Raw genomic sequence first — 12,963 nt, forward strand, 5'->3', positions numbered from 1 at the left:
GGTTTTGATTTGGATTTCCCTGATGCCGAGCGAAGTTGAGCATTTTTCATGTGTCTGTTGGCCATTTGGATGTCTTCTTTGGAAAAATGTCTGTTCATGTGTCTTCTGCCCATTTCTTGATTGGATCATTTGTTCTTTGGGTGTTGAGTTTAAAAAGTTCTTTATAGATTTTGGATACTAGCCCTTTATCTGATATGTCATTTGCAAATATCTTCTCGCATCCTGTCGGTTGTCTTTTGGTTTTGTTGACTGTTTCTTTTGCTGTGCAAAAGCTTTTTCTTTCTTTCTTTTTTTTTTTTTTTTGTTTATTTTGCTCTCACATTAGACATGAAGATGTTTACTTTTTTTAATTTTTTAAATTTTATCAGAAGCTTTTATTCTTGATAAAGTCCCCATAGTTCATTTTTGCCCTTGTTTCCCTTGCCTTTGGCGATGTTTCTAGGAAGAAGTTGCTGCAGCTAAGATCGAAGAGGTTGCTGCCTGTGTTCTCCTTTGGGATTTTGATGGACTCCTGTCTCACATTGTGGTCTTTCAGCCATTTTGAGTCTGTTTTTGTGTGTGGTGTAAGGAAATGGTCCAGTTTCATTCTTCTGCATGTGGCTGTCTGATTTTCCCAAACCATTTGTTGAAGAGACTTTTTTCCATTGAACATTCTTTCCTGCTTTGTCGAACATTAGTTGACCATAGAGTTGAGGATCCATTTCTGGGCTCTCTGTTCTATTCCATTGATCTTTGTGTCTGTTTTTGTGCCAGTACCATACTATCTTGGTGATGACAGCTTTGTAATAGAGCTTGAAATCCGGAATTGTGATGCCACCAGCTTTGCTTTTCATTTTCAACATTCCTCTGGCTATTCGGGGTCTTTTCTGGTTCCATACAAATTTTAAGATTATTTGCTCCATTTCTTTGAAAAAAGTCTATGGTATTTTGATAGGGATTGCATTGAATGTGTAGATTGCTCTAGGTAGCATTGACATCTTCACAATATTTGTTCTTCCAACCCATGAGCATGGAACGTTCTTCCATTTCTTTGTATCTTCCTCAATTTATTTCATGAGTATTTTATACTTTTCTGAGTACAGATCCTTTGCCTCTTTGGTTAGATTTATCCCTAGGTATCTTATGGTTTTGGGTACAATAGTAAATGGGATCGACTCCTTAATTTCTCTTTCTTCTGTCTTGTTGTTGGTGTATAGGAATGCCACTGATTTCTGTGCATTGATTTTATATCCTGCCACTTTACTGAATTGCTGTATGAGTTCTAGCAGTTTTGGGGTGGAGTCTTTTGGGTTTTCCACATAAAGTATCATATCATCTGCAAAGAGTGAGAGTTTGACTTCTTCTTTGCCGATTTGGATGCCTTTGATTTCTTTTTGTTGTCTGATTGCTGTGGCTAGGACTTCTAATACTATGTTGAATAGCAGTGGTGAGAGTGGACATCCCTGCCGCGTTCCTGACCTTAGGGGAAAAGCTCTCAGCTTTTCCCCATTGAGAATGATATTCGCTGTAGGTTTTTCATAGATGGCTTTTATGATATTGAGGTATGTACCCTCTATCTCTATACTCTCAAGAGTTCTGATCAAGAAAGGATGCTGTACTTTGTCAAATGCTTTTTCTGCATCTATGGAGAGGATCATATGATTCTTGTTCTTTCTTTTGTTAATGTATTGTATCACATTGATTGATTTGTGGATGTTGAACCAACCTTACAGCCCAGGGATAAATCTCACTTGGTCGTGGTGAATAATACTTTTAATGTACTGTTGGATCCTATTGGCTAGTATTTTGGTGAGAATTTTTGCATTCATGTTCATCAAGGATATTGGTAACTCTCCCTTTTGATGGGGTCTTTGTCTCGTTTTGGGATCAAGGTAATGGTGGCCTCATAAAATGAGTTTGGAAGTTTTCCTTCCATTTCTATTTTTTGGAACAGTTTCAGAAGAATAATTCTTTAAATGTTTGGTAGAATTCCCCTGGAAGCCATCTCGCCCTGGGCTTTTGTTTGTTGGGAGATTTTTGATGACTGTTTCAATTTCCTAGTGGTTATAGGTCTGTTCAGGTTTTCTATTTCTTCCTGGTTCAGTTTTGGTAGTTGATACATCTCTAGGAATGCATCCATTTCTTCCAGATTATCTAATTTGCTGGCATATAGTTGCTCATAACATGTTTTTATAATTGTTTGTATTTCTTTGGTGTTGGTTGTGATCTCTCCTCTTTCATTCATGATTTTGTTGATTTGGGTCATTTTTCTTTTCCTTTTGATAAGTCTGGCCAGGGATTTATCAGTCTTGTTAATTCTTTCAAAGAACCAGCTCCTAGTTTTGTTGCTCTGTTCTACTGTTCTTTTGGTTTCTAGTTCTTTGATTTCTGCCCCGATCTTTATTATTTCTCTTCTCCTGTTGGGTTTAGGCTTTATTTGCTGTTCTCTCTCCAGCTCCTTTAAGTGTAGGGTTAGGTTGTGTATTTGAGACCTTTCTTGTTTCTTGAGAAAGGCTTATATTGCTATATACTTTCCTCTTAGGACTGCCTTTGCTTTATCTCAAAGATTTTGAACAGTTGTGTTTTCATTTTCATTGGTTTCCATGAATTTTTTAAAATTTTTCTTTAATTTCCTGGTTGACCCATTCATTTTTTAGTAGCATGCTCTTTAGCCTCCATGTATTTTAGTTCTTTCTGACTTTCCTCTTGTGATTGAGTTCTAGTTTTAAAGCATTGTGGTCTGAAAATATGCAGGGAATAATCCCAGTCTTTTGGTACTGGTTGAGACCTGATTTGTGACCTAGGATGTGATCAATTCTGGAGAATGTTCCATGGGCACAAGAGAAGAATGTGTATTCTGTTGCTTTGGGATGGAATGTTCTGAGTCTGTCTATGAAGTCCATTTGGTCCAGTGTGTCATTTAAAGTCTTTATTTCCTTGTTGTTCTTTTGCTTAGATGATCTGTCCATTTCAGTGAGGGGGGTGTTAAAGTCCCCTACTATTATTGTATTGTTGTTGATGTGTTTCTTTGCTTTTGTTATTAATTGGCTTGTATAATTGGCTGCTCCCATGTTTGGGGCATAGATATTTACAATTATTAGATCTTCTTGTTGGATAGATCATTTAAGTAGGATATAGTGTCCTTCCTCATTTCTTATTACAGTCTTTGGTTTAAAATCTAATTTGTCTGATATAAGGATTGCCACCCCAGGTTTCTTTTGGTGTCCATTAGCATGGTAAATGGTTTTCCACCCCCTCACTTTCAATGTGGGAGTGTCTTTGGGTCTAAAATGAGTCTGTTGCAGACAGCAGATTGATGGGTCTTGTTTTTTTATCCAGTCTCATAGCCTGTGTCTCTTGATTGGGGCATTTAGCCTGTTCACATTCAGGGTAACTATTGAAAGATATGAATTTAGTGCCATTGTATTGCCTGTAAGGTGACTGTTACTGTATATTGTTTGTGTTTCCTTCTGGCCTATGTTACTTTTAGGCTCTGTCTTTGCTTAGAGGACCCCTTTCAATACTTCTTGTGGGGCCAGTTTCGTGTTTGCAAATTCCTTTAGTTTTTGTTTGTCCTGGAAGGTTTGATCTCTCCTTCTATTTTCAATGACAGCCTAGCTGGATATAGCATTCTTGGCTGCATATTTTTCTCATTTAATGCTCTGAATTTATCATGCCAGTCCTTTCTGGCCTGCTAGGTCTCTGTGGATAGGTCTCTTGACAATCTAATGTTTCTACCATTGTAGGTTACAGATCTCTTCTCCCAAGCTGCTTTCAGGATTTTCTCTTTGTCTCTGAGACTCGCAAGTTTTACTCTTAGATGTCAGGGTGTTGACCTATTTTTATTGATTTTGAGGGGGGTTCTCTGTGCCTCCTGGATTTTGATCCCTGTTTCCTTCCCCAAATTAGGGAAGTTCTCTGCTATAATTTGCTCCAATATACTTTCTCCCCTCTTTCTTCTTCTTCTGGGATTCCATTTATTCTAATATTTTTTCGTCTTATGGTATCACTTATCTCTAAAATTCTGCCCTCATCATCCAGTAGTTGTTTATCTCTCTTTTTCTCAGCTTCTTGATTTTCCATCTTTTGGTCTTCTGTATCACTAATTCTCTCTTCTGCCTCATTTGTCTTAGCAGTTAGAGCCTCCATTTTTTATTGCACCTCATTAATAGCCTTTTTGATTTCGACTTGATTAGATTTTAGTTCTTTATTTCTCCAGAGAGGGTTTCTCTAGTATCTTCCATGCTTTTTTCAAGCCCAGCTAGTATCTTTAAAAACATCATTCTGAACTTTAGTTCCGACCTCTTAACTAATGTCCGTATTGATTAGGTCTCTGGTAGTTGGTACTGCCTCTTGTTCTTTTTTTTGAGGTGATTTTTTTCCATCTTGTCATTTTGTCCAGAGGAGAATAGGTGAATGAGAGAACAAAATGCTAACAGGGTAACACCATCCCCAGGAAAATATACACTAAACAAATCAGAAGAGACCTGAATCCGGGGGAAAAGAAAGGGTAAGAAAGAAAAAAGTAAAAGAAAAATATAAAAACAAACAAAACAACAACAAAAAAACAGAATATGATCAAATATGATCAGGCTGGTGTATAGATCAGTGCCACACACTAGATTTTGGGCGTATTTTGGTCTGTTAGAAGAAAGTGCCTCCCAAAAATTTAAAGGAGGAGAAGCTTATATATATACATAAATAAAGGTAAAGAAGATGAAGGGATGGAATATGACTGTAAAGATGAAAATTGTAAAAGATTTTATAAATGGAATTGGTAAGACGTTGGTTGAAAAAAGAAAGAGAAGGATTTAAAAAAGAAAAGGGAGAGAATGTGATCAGGCAGAAGACATACACTGGAGATTTAGGGTATATTTTGGTCTGTTGGAAGAAACTGTATACCAAAATTTTAAAGAGAGAACTATACACACACACACACACACACACACACACACACACCCCAAAAATGAGGTCAACTACTGTGAAGGGATAGAGTATGACTCTAAAAATGAAAAATAAAAAGCATTTTTTAAAAAGAGGAGTGATAAGATGTTGGTTGAAAAAGGGGAAAAGAAAAATTCAAAAAAAGAAAAAAAGAAAAGTTAAAAATAACTTTGAAATTCTAAAGAATCGGGGGGGGAAAAAGCCATGAATTCTATGTGCTGTATTCCCCTAGCGCTGGGGTTCTGCCGTTCTCTTTGATCAGTAAACTTGGTCCTGGCTGGCTGTCCTTGATGATCTTCTGGGGGAGGGCCCTGTTGCTGTGGTTCTCAAATGTCTTTGCCCGCGCAAAGCTGCCCCGCCCTTGCGGGTCAGGGCTAAGTAATCTGCCCCTCAGATTTGGTCTTGGGAGCTTTTGTTCCCTGCAAGCTTTCCGTACAGGTTTGCAGGAGGAGAATGAAAATGGTGGCTTCCCAATCTCCGGCCCTGGAGGAGCCGAGAACTCGGGCCTCACTCCTCAGTGAGCCCCAGAGAAAAGCAGTCAATCACTCCCGTCTCCCCGGTCTCCAGCATACTCGGTGCTCACCCGGCCTGTGACTGAGCATTTCTATGGCACACGGCCCTGTTTGGAGTCTCCAAACCCAGCAGATTCCTGCGGTGTGCTCCCGTGCTCTGCTTCTGGGGGAGAAAGGGGAGTCTCCCCAGATCTGCTGCTTGTTTGGTCCCTGCTGGAAGAGCAGTGGCCTGACTGTGCCGGGGATAATGGTTTATGGCAACCCCGAGCTGAGAGCCCACTCCTCGTCTCCATCTCTGCAGCAGGCTTCCCTGCTCCGATACCTGTGAGCTCTGTCACACTCAGGCATCCCCGGTCATTCTGTGACCCCAAGGGTCCTGAGACCACACTCCACGGCAACAGTCCACCCCCTGCTTAGCCACTGGAGCGACATCACTCAGTGGAGCCGACTTCTCAAGGTCCCAATTTTGTGCTCCGTGGCTCTATCACTAGCCGGTAGTGGCTGACGGAGACCCCCTCCCCCGCCGTCTATCCTCCCAAATATCTCCTCGGATTCACTTCTCCGCAAGTCTTACCTTCCAAAACGTGGTTGCTTTTCTGTTCATTTAGTTGCTGCTATTCTTTTCTTCAATCTCCTGTTGAGTTCGTAGGTGTTCAGAATGGTTTGATCCCTATCTAGCTGAATTCCTGGGACCAGACAAAATTTAGGTCTCCTACTCCTCTGCCATCTTGCTCCTCCCCAGTTCTGAAGGGTTTGATGAATACTTAGTCATGTGCTCTCCATCACAGTACCAGAGCTTAAAAATTCTATCTGTGCCACTCCTTTGTAGTCAATCCCAACCCCTTACCTCTTTTTTAAAATAAAATTATTAGTTATTTCATGGATCTTTAGAGTGTGTTTTGATATTAAAATAAACCATAGAATGCTAAAATCAATTTTTCAGAGTTACTTTTGACATGAAAAAATAGGTAGGTTAGCCAGGGCTGGAGTCATTATGTTTTGTTAGGTTGAAATCAACAGTAGGGAAATTAAGCTAAGACTATTGCTTTGTTTTCTTTTTGTTTTGGAATGATAAAAGGTATTTGATATGCCTTTCTAGAGAATATTTTCCTCTCAAAATAGGCATCTCTAATTTTCCTATCCATAGTAGAGCAGTTAAAGATGAGTAAATGGTAGTTAACCAGTTTAAAAAGAAAATCAAAGGTCACTGGTTAGTGATGACTGTCCAAAGCCTACCACTATTAATATTTCCAAAATTCTCTTGCACTGTAATGATGTAGCTTAGCTGTTATTCCAGTTTTTCTTTTTACACCTTTGCATTTTTTCTCTTTTTCTATTATGTTCATTGCATGTTTATTCAGTGAGCCTTTATATATTTAGTCCTGCCTATGCATGTGTCACTAAGCTCTAAGTTTTACTCTATATTAGCCTTTTTACAACTAGCTATAATATAAAATTAAAATATTTGTATTGTTAGTTATATTTACTGAATATATTCTGGTCTTAATTTAAAACGTAAATGGGTTGAATATTCTTTGTTGAGGTAAAAAAAAGTAAATTAAGTTGCTTTTTATATGATTTGTTTAGTCTGTATATGAATCAGTGGTCATCAAGAGAAAAAAGTTTTCATACCCTTGTATTAAAGAAGAAATACTTGGTCATTTATAATCTGTTCTTCTACCTTAGGTGGGATTGCACTAAAACTAATGTGAACATAGGAGGATTTAACTTTTTTGTGAAGACCACCCCTTTCACTTCCCCCACGCCCCCAACAGCTCAGTCTTCATTGGAATATTTCATAGCATTTTTAAAAACATGTTAAACCTAAAGCCCATGTGTTGTAGCTTGAACATGTTTCCTCTTGTTGATACCTTAGTAGAATAAAACAAAAACAAAAATAAGTAGTCTCTGTCTTTTATCCAGTGGTTATTGGTAAGTGAAATTACATTACATGTTTAAGCCTAGCCCCTGAGGTGGCTCACGCACTCAGATTCTCAAGTAGGGAGATATGCCTGTACTGCCTTTCACCTTAACAGCAAAGGCTATTTCCATGCACCTCTGAAGGATACAAAGGGGGAGTGAGCTGTAGAGAGTGCAAGTAGGATGGGAAGACTGCAGTGTCTGCAGTTGGAATGCAGATGTAACTTTGAATTATTTCTCTGTAACATGTGAGAGAACACACTTTTCAGAACGCTCTGATACCAGAATCTGTAATCCATAGGAAACTGTGTTATAGGACTGGGCTCACACAGAGAGTAGCATCATGCCAAGGTCTTATGCTCAGGGCAAGTGTTTAGGGTAATTTATTTCCAGATGAGGTGTTTTACAGAACAAGAATATGCCTTGACACATGTTCTGTATTTAGTTACACATATTTGTCATGCCTCAGTACCTCTAAGATGGGTCTCACTGCAACAGACAGAGAATTTTCTGTGTTTATCTGTGCTTTAATGCCAAGCATATTTTACAATTGGTCTGATTGGTCTGCAGTTAGAAAAAGGGACAATGTGCCAGGTTCATGTAAAGATGGTGACCGCCTCTCCACCAAGCCTTTGTGTAACTTCGTTTTCTTATTTCAGTGCAGAGCAAAGCTCCTGGTGACTAAAGCTGTTGTACAGTTTTGTTTCCATTGCATAGACTCTTTTTAAACCATTGAAAACATTGAGAAATCATTGCACTATTACAATAGAAATAGTGCCATTATTTGAGGTAATTCTTTCTGTTCTTCCTCTCTTTTTCCTCAGCCTTGCCCCTGCCTCTTCCCTGCCTTAACTCTTCTCTGTTGCTCTCCTTCCTACCTTCACCCTCCTCTCCCCTACCTTTCTAAGTTTTTCCCAACTGCTAGTTTAGGAGATTTTATCCATGTTTTTACTTGGTGGTTTGTTGAAAGGACATATAAAACCTAGCCCTCTCCCTTTCCCTTTTGGTCTTCTCCCAAAGCTTCCATTCGCATGACAATATTCTTACCCATGGTGATCCTGGACCTTCTACTAAAGCAGCATAAACCTGTCTTTTAGACATAGAAGGGGGATGGGGAAAAGTCCTTCTGGGGTACTTATTTCTTTAAACACTTCTATCTAAGGTGACTACTAGATGGATTTTCACTCTAGTGTTATCTGACTTGGTTAGTCAGACTCGTGGTCAAGAAATTTTTGATGCTTTGGTTTGGAGATAGAATTAAATAGGAACAACTAATAGTATACTCAAATCAGTAGCATCTCATCTCATGTCGTCCTGCTACCTTACCATTGGAATACAACGTGATATTGCTCTGACTCTGAATTTAGGGTTGCCACTGTAGGAGTTCTTCATGGAGCATAGGTGCCATGAAATTACTTAGATTTTTCTTTTAAATTTGATATTCAAAACAAGAAGCAATATAGTCCAGTGTATTAGTCAAGGTTCTCCAGAGAAGTAGAACCATTATGTGTGTGTGTGTGTGTGTGTGTGTGTGTGTGTGTGTGTGTATAGAACAGAATAGAATTTATTTATTTTATATATATGTTTTCTATATATAAAGAGCTTTATTATAAGGAGTTGGCTCATGTGATTAAGGAGTCTGACAGGTTCCAAATTAACAGGGTATGCCAGCAGGCTAGAGATGCAGGAGAGCTGAAGGTGCAGATGAGGGCCTAAGGCAGTCTGCTGGAGAAATTCGCTCTTGCCTGGGAAGCTGATCTTTTTGATTTATTCATGCCTTTCAACTGATTGGATGTGGCCCACCCACATTATGGAGGGCAGTGTGCTTGCCCAAATTTCACAAACTTAAAAGTTAATCTCATCCAAAAACACTCTCCAAGTTGATGTATAAAATGAACCATGACAACCAGATGTCTTTGCAATTCCATGATATTTGGTTTGGTCTTTTATTTTTTAAGGGTTTCTTTGTATAAACATTTAGTTACCTAAGTAACAATGGGCAAGCTTTAACCAAGAGCTTCAGCTGGCTATGTTCATGTCACAATCCTTTTTTGCTTGATTTACTAGTAAATTCTTAGCTGTGTGTATGGGTGAGTGGGTCTGGAAAATATCATTGATTGATGTGTACTTTCTTCTGCTCCTGCTCTTAAATTTCTTAAAAAACTGGTTAAGGAACTGAGACATTGTTGAAAAGATGCTATTTTATGGGATATTTTCTTCTCTAAGATGGATTCTGCTAAGTAAGCACACAGAAGTAGTCTTGAAGAATAAATATGTAAATATTCTCCACTGGAAAGCCTGCATTGCCATTTTATATTTAGACTTGACCCCAGTAGGCCATTGAGGTCCCACAGTGATGCATGCTGACGTGCACCCACGCTGCTCTAGTCTCAGTCAGGGAAAAGTTTCTTTTGAGCCAGGGAAAAACTGGACAGAATGCCAGAAATCTAATTATAACTCTTTAGAGAGCCAGACATACATAAACTAGTTTTTAGTGAGCAACACATCTGACTTAAAGTGAAAGCATTTTCTTAAAGAACTTCTTTTCCTTCTTGGTTTATAGTAATGAGTATAAACCCAAATTAAATTTTTTTTTGTGGAAAGCTAAGAGACAGCCATTGATTTTTAGCTCTCTCTGCAGTTAAATGATAATGGTTATTATGAAAGATAGAAAGATACTCCTTCATTTCTCAGTATCCCAGGTGGTAAGCCTGTTTTGCTGCTCAAATTGGTTTTGTTTCCATTAGTGGAAAAGACAGGTAGTTTGGAGTTTGAGACATTGATCTTCCTGGCTGTGAGTTGGACGGTCACTTTTGGAATTTAGTTTTTCCTGGACTCTTCCTCTTCCTCAGGATGCTTGCACCAGTATGCTAAGGCAGTTCGAAGAATTAATCAAAATAAGCCAGCCTCTACTGAATCAGGGAGTTTGTGGGCTGAGACTAATATTATCTCAACAACTGTTATGGTTTAAATGTATTTTTTATTATAATATTTTGTGTTGTTAGTTTCTTTTGCCTGCAGATCTAGGAGCATTTTATAGCCAGTAATTCTTCAGAATAACAAAGGGAAGCAGTCACCATCCTTATGCCCAACAAAGGGCTGTGCTTGAACACAACTCTAGATTTCTGGTTGGGCCCATTCATAATGAATGACTTAGTCGCAAGGTTCCTAAATGGGACTGCACATAAGAGTCACCTGGGAGGCATGGAAAAAAAATACAGATCCAGGCTTTTCCCTGCCCACTGAATAAGAATTCAGGGTGTATGTGCTCTAGGAACTGAGGTGTTGTGTTGGGAAATAGCATTTCAAACAAGATCCTGAGGGGATTGTCATGCATCAGATCCCTAGACTCTTGGCAGAATTTCCAAAAGGTCTTGTATGGCATCAGATCCCTAGACTCTGGCAGAATTTCCAAAGGTCTCTCAAAACTGAAATAAGAAACTGCAGTTGTTGTCCACAGCTGCTAAAACTGTTTCAGATTAGGAAAGGGAAGGGCAAACAAAGAACACAGCAGTTCCAGAGAATAATCTGAGGAGCCGGCATGAACTGGGAAGACCATTGTGAACCTCAGCATCAGCGTTTCCTCCTCTGCCTTATCTTCTGCCTGCTCCCTTCACTGCCCCTTAATTCAGTTCCACATCTTCCCTAGAAGGAAGAGATGGCTGTGTTGAAGATGCCAGTGCCATCTGCATATCATTCCAGAGGCTTTTTTAAAAAGGCCACTTCCCTTGCACACTCATCTGAGAAAGGGTTTCAATAGAACAATGGGATATAAGTTTAGGCTTCAGGGTCTGAGTCATGTTTCCCTTTTAGTTCCAGATCCTCTTTACATGTATTTGTTGCAGTCTCTTTTAGTTCTGGATAGATTTTAATAATATATTTCTTCTTATATAAGAAAGATTATGAAATAGAGCAGGAAGTGGGGACTCAGAGTCAGAACTCCTGGCTTCTGGTTTTTACTTTGTGCTTGTAGACATTAACCTCTAGGACTTGGTCCCCTAGCTGAGAAATGAGTGTAGTCGCCCTTACCTACAATGATGGAATGCTGGAGGCTTAATTAGTGTTCCCAATGTGCTGTCAGACAACCTAAACAATTTTCAGAAGAATGTACAGTTCTTTGAATTCCTAGCAGTGCTATGTACTTACCCTTTAGTTCCCTCCTGCTTTGTTAAATTATCACAGTGTTGGTGGGAGGAAATGCAGTGTCTGCTTTGTTCTGTTCTCTACCTTAGGCATCCATCCTGCAGGCTAGGTTGACAGTCCTGTTCAGAGAGGAGTTCCTTAACCGGTCCAGTTCTCCTTTTTAGCAGAATAGTGAACTGAACTACAAGAAGCAGCTTACCATCATATTTGCTATGGGTCAAAACTGCTATTTGTGAGTTTAAAGGTCTCATTTCTCTGTCAGCTCTTCTTTCTCTGAGCACTGCTGATTGGCTCTTTATAGGTGGAATTTTATACTCTATATGACATCCCTTTCCCAGCCCACCTTTGACTTTTCAGGAGAAGCATGTATTTTCCTTGTAGACCAGTGGCTAGAGGGGTGGGATACTTGTAGTTCTTGAGCCCAGTTGCTTACTGGAATTTAGAAATTGACACCAAGGTCCTCTGGCTCTCTATTCTGTGTGTGCTGTGCTCCAGCTCCCTAACCAAATGAGGCAATGTCAAATGTGGTGACTCACATGTAGATGAATGGCCACAGTGTGCTCCATCCCTGCCATCATCTTTCTTTGTTTTTCTGCTGAGCCCGTGCTGCAGTGCCCTGAAGGTTCATTTATATGCATGTCTCTGGCATCTGTTTCTGAGAGCAGAGAGGGAATCTCCTGACTGGGAAGGGCCTGTGCTCTTTATTTTAGGGCAGTCCCGTGTCTCTCCCTTCTCAAGGCAGGATTCCCAGCTTGGTTACTTCTCTCCATGTAGTGCCTCATTCCTCTGGCTCTTTCTTCATTTAGTTTAGGCAGGGGCACACAGATATGGGGGAAGGAGCACTTAGTCTGGGAACTATGTAGATGGAGATGGGCCAGAAAATCTGTGACAGAGCTAGGACAGCAGTTAGAGTTGGTTGGTCAGGTCTTCCTATGTAGAAAACTATTGCCAGACACCACTATTTATGATGTGGGGCATGTGTTTGGAAGTAGATCTGTCCCACGTGTAACCTTTCTTAATCTTCCTCCTCCCCAAGTCCTGCTGATTCTTCCTCCCCAAGTCATGCTGATTCTACCTAACTGTTGGGCCTTAAGGATATCCCCATGCCTCTAATAATGTATGGTTAGTATCAATCTATTGGTGATAACCTGGCCGTCATGCATTGTAGAATAGCATTGCCTTTGGACCATCTTAGAGCCATTTAGCATTTGGGAAATAAGTGGTTAGAATTCCCCAACTTTTTTTTTTGTTATTATCTCTTGCCACATTTCTTGTCAAGCACACACACAGATGAAACCAACCAAATGTTAATTTCTTTCATGGATTCCCTGGGAAAAGAAGGGACTGTAGACAGTACAGTGTAAGGGAAGGAGTGTTCAACTTGGAGTCTAAGGACACAGTTTGAGTACTAGCTTGTCATCAGCGTAGTCTAGAGGCAAGTCTCTTAGTCACTTCATTCATAAGT

The 12,963-nt window shown here is 39.7% G+C and overlaps 1 protein-coding gene across 2 annotated transcripts in view; it reads left to right on the forward strand.

Moving 5' to 3' along the window:
• JAM3 (junctional adhesion molecule 3) overlaps positions 1–12,963 on the forward strand; it is a 105,559-nt gene that overhangs the window by 54,237 nt on the left and 38,359 nt on the right. The gene's annotated exons all lie outside the window — the stretch shown is intronic.

The sequence above is a fragment of the Callorhinus ursinus genome, unplaced genomic scaffold (genome assembly GCF_003265705.2).
Source record: "Callorhinus ursinus isolate GAN/ISIS: 27379988/994484 unplaced genomic scaffold, GSC_fseal_2.0 scaffold19, whole genome shotgun sequence".
NCBI lineage: Eukaryota > Metazoa > Chordata > Mammalia > Carnivora > Otariidae > Callorhinus > Callorhinus ursinus.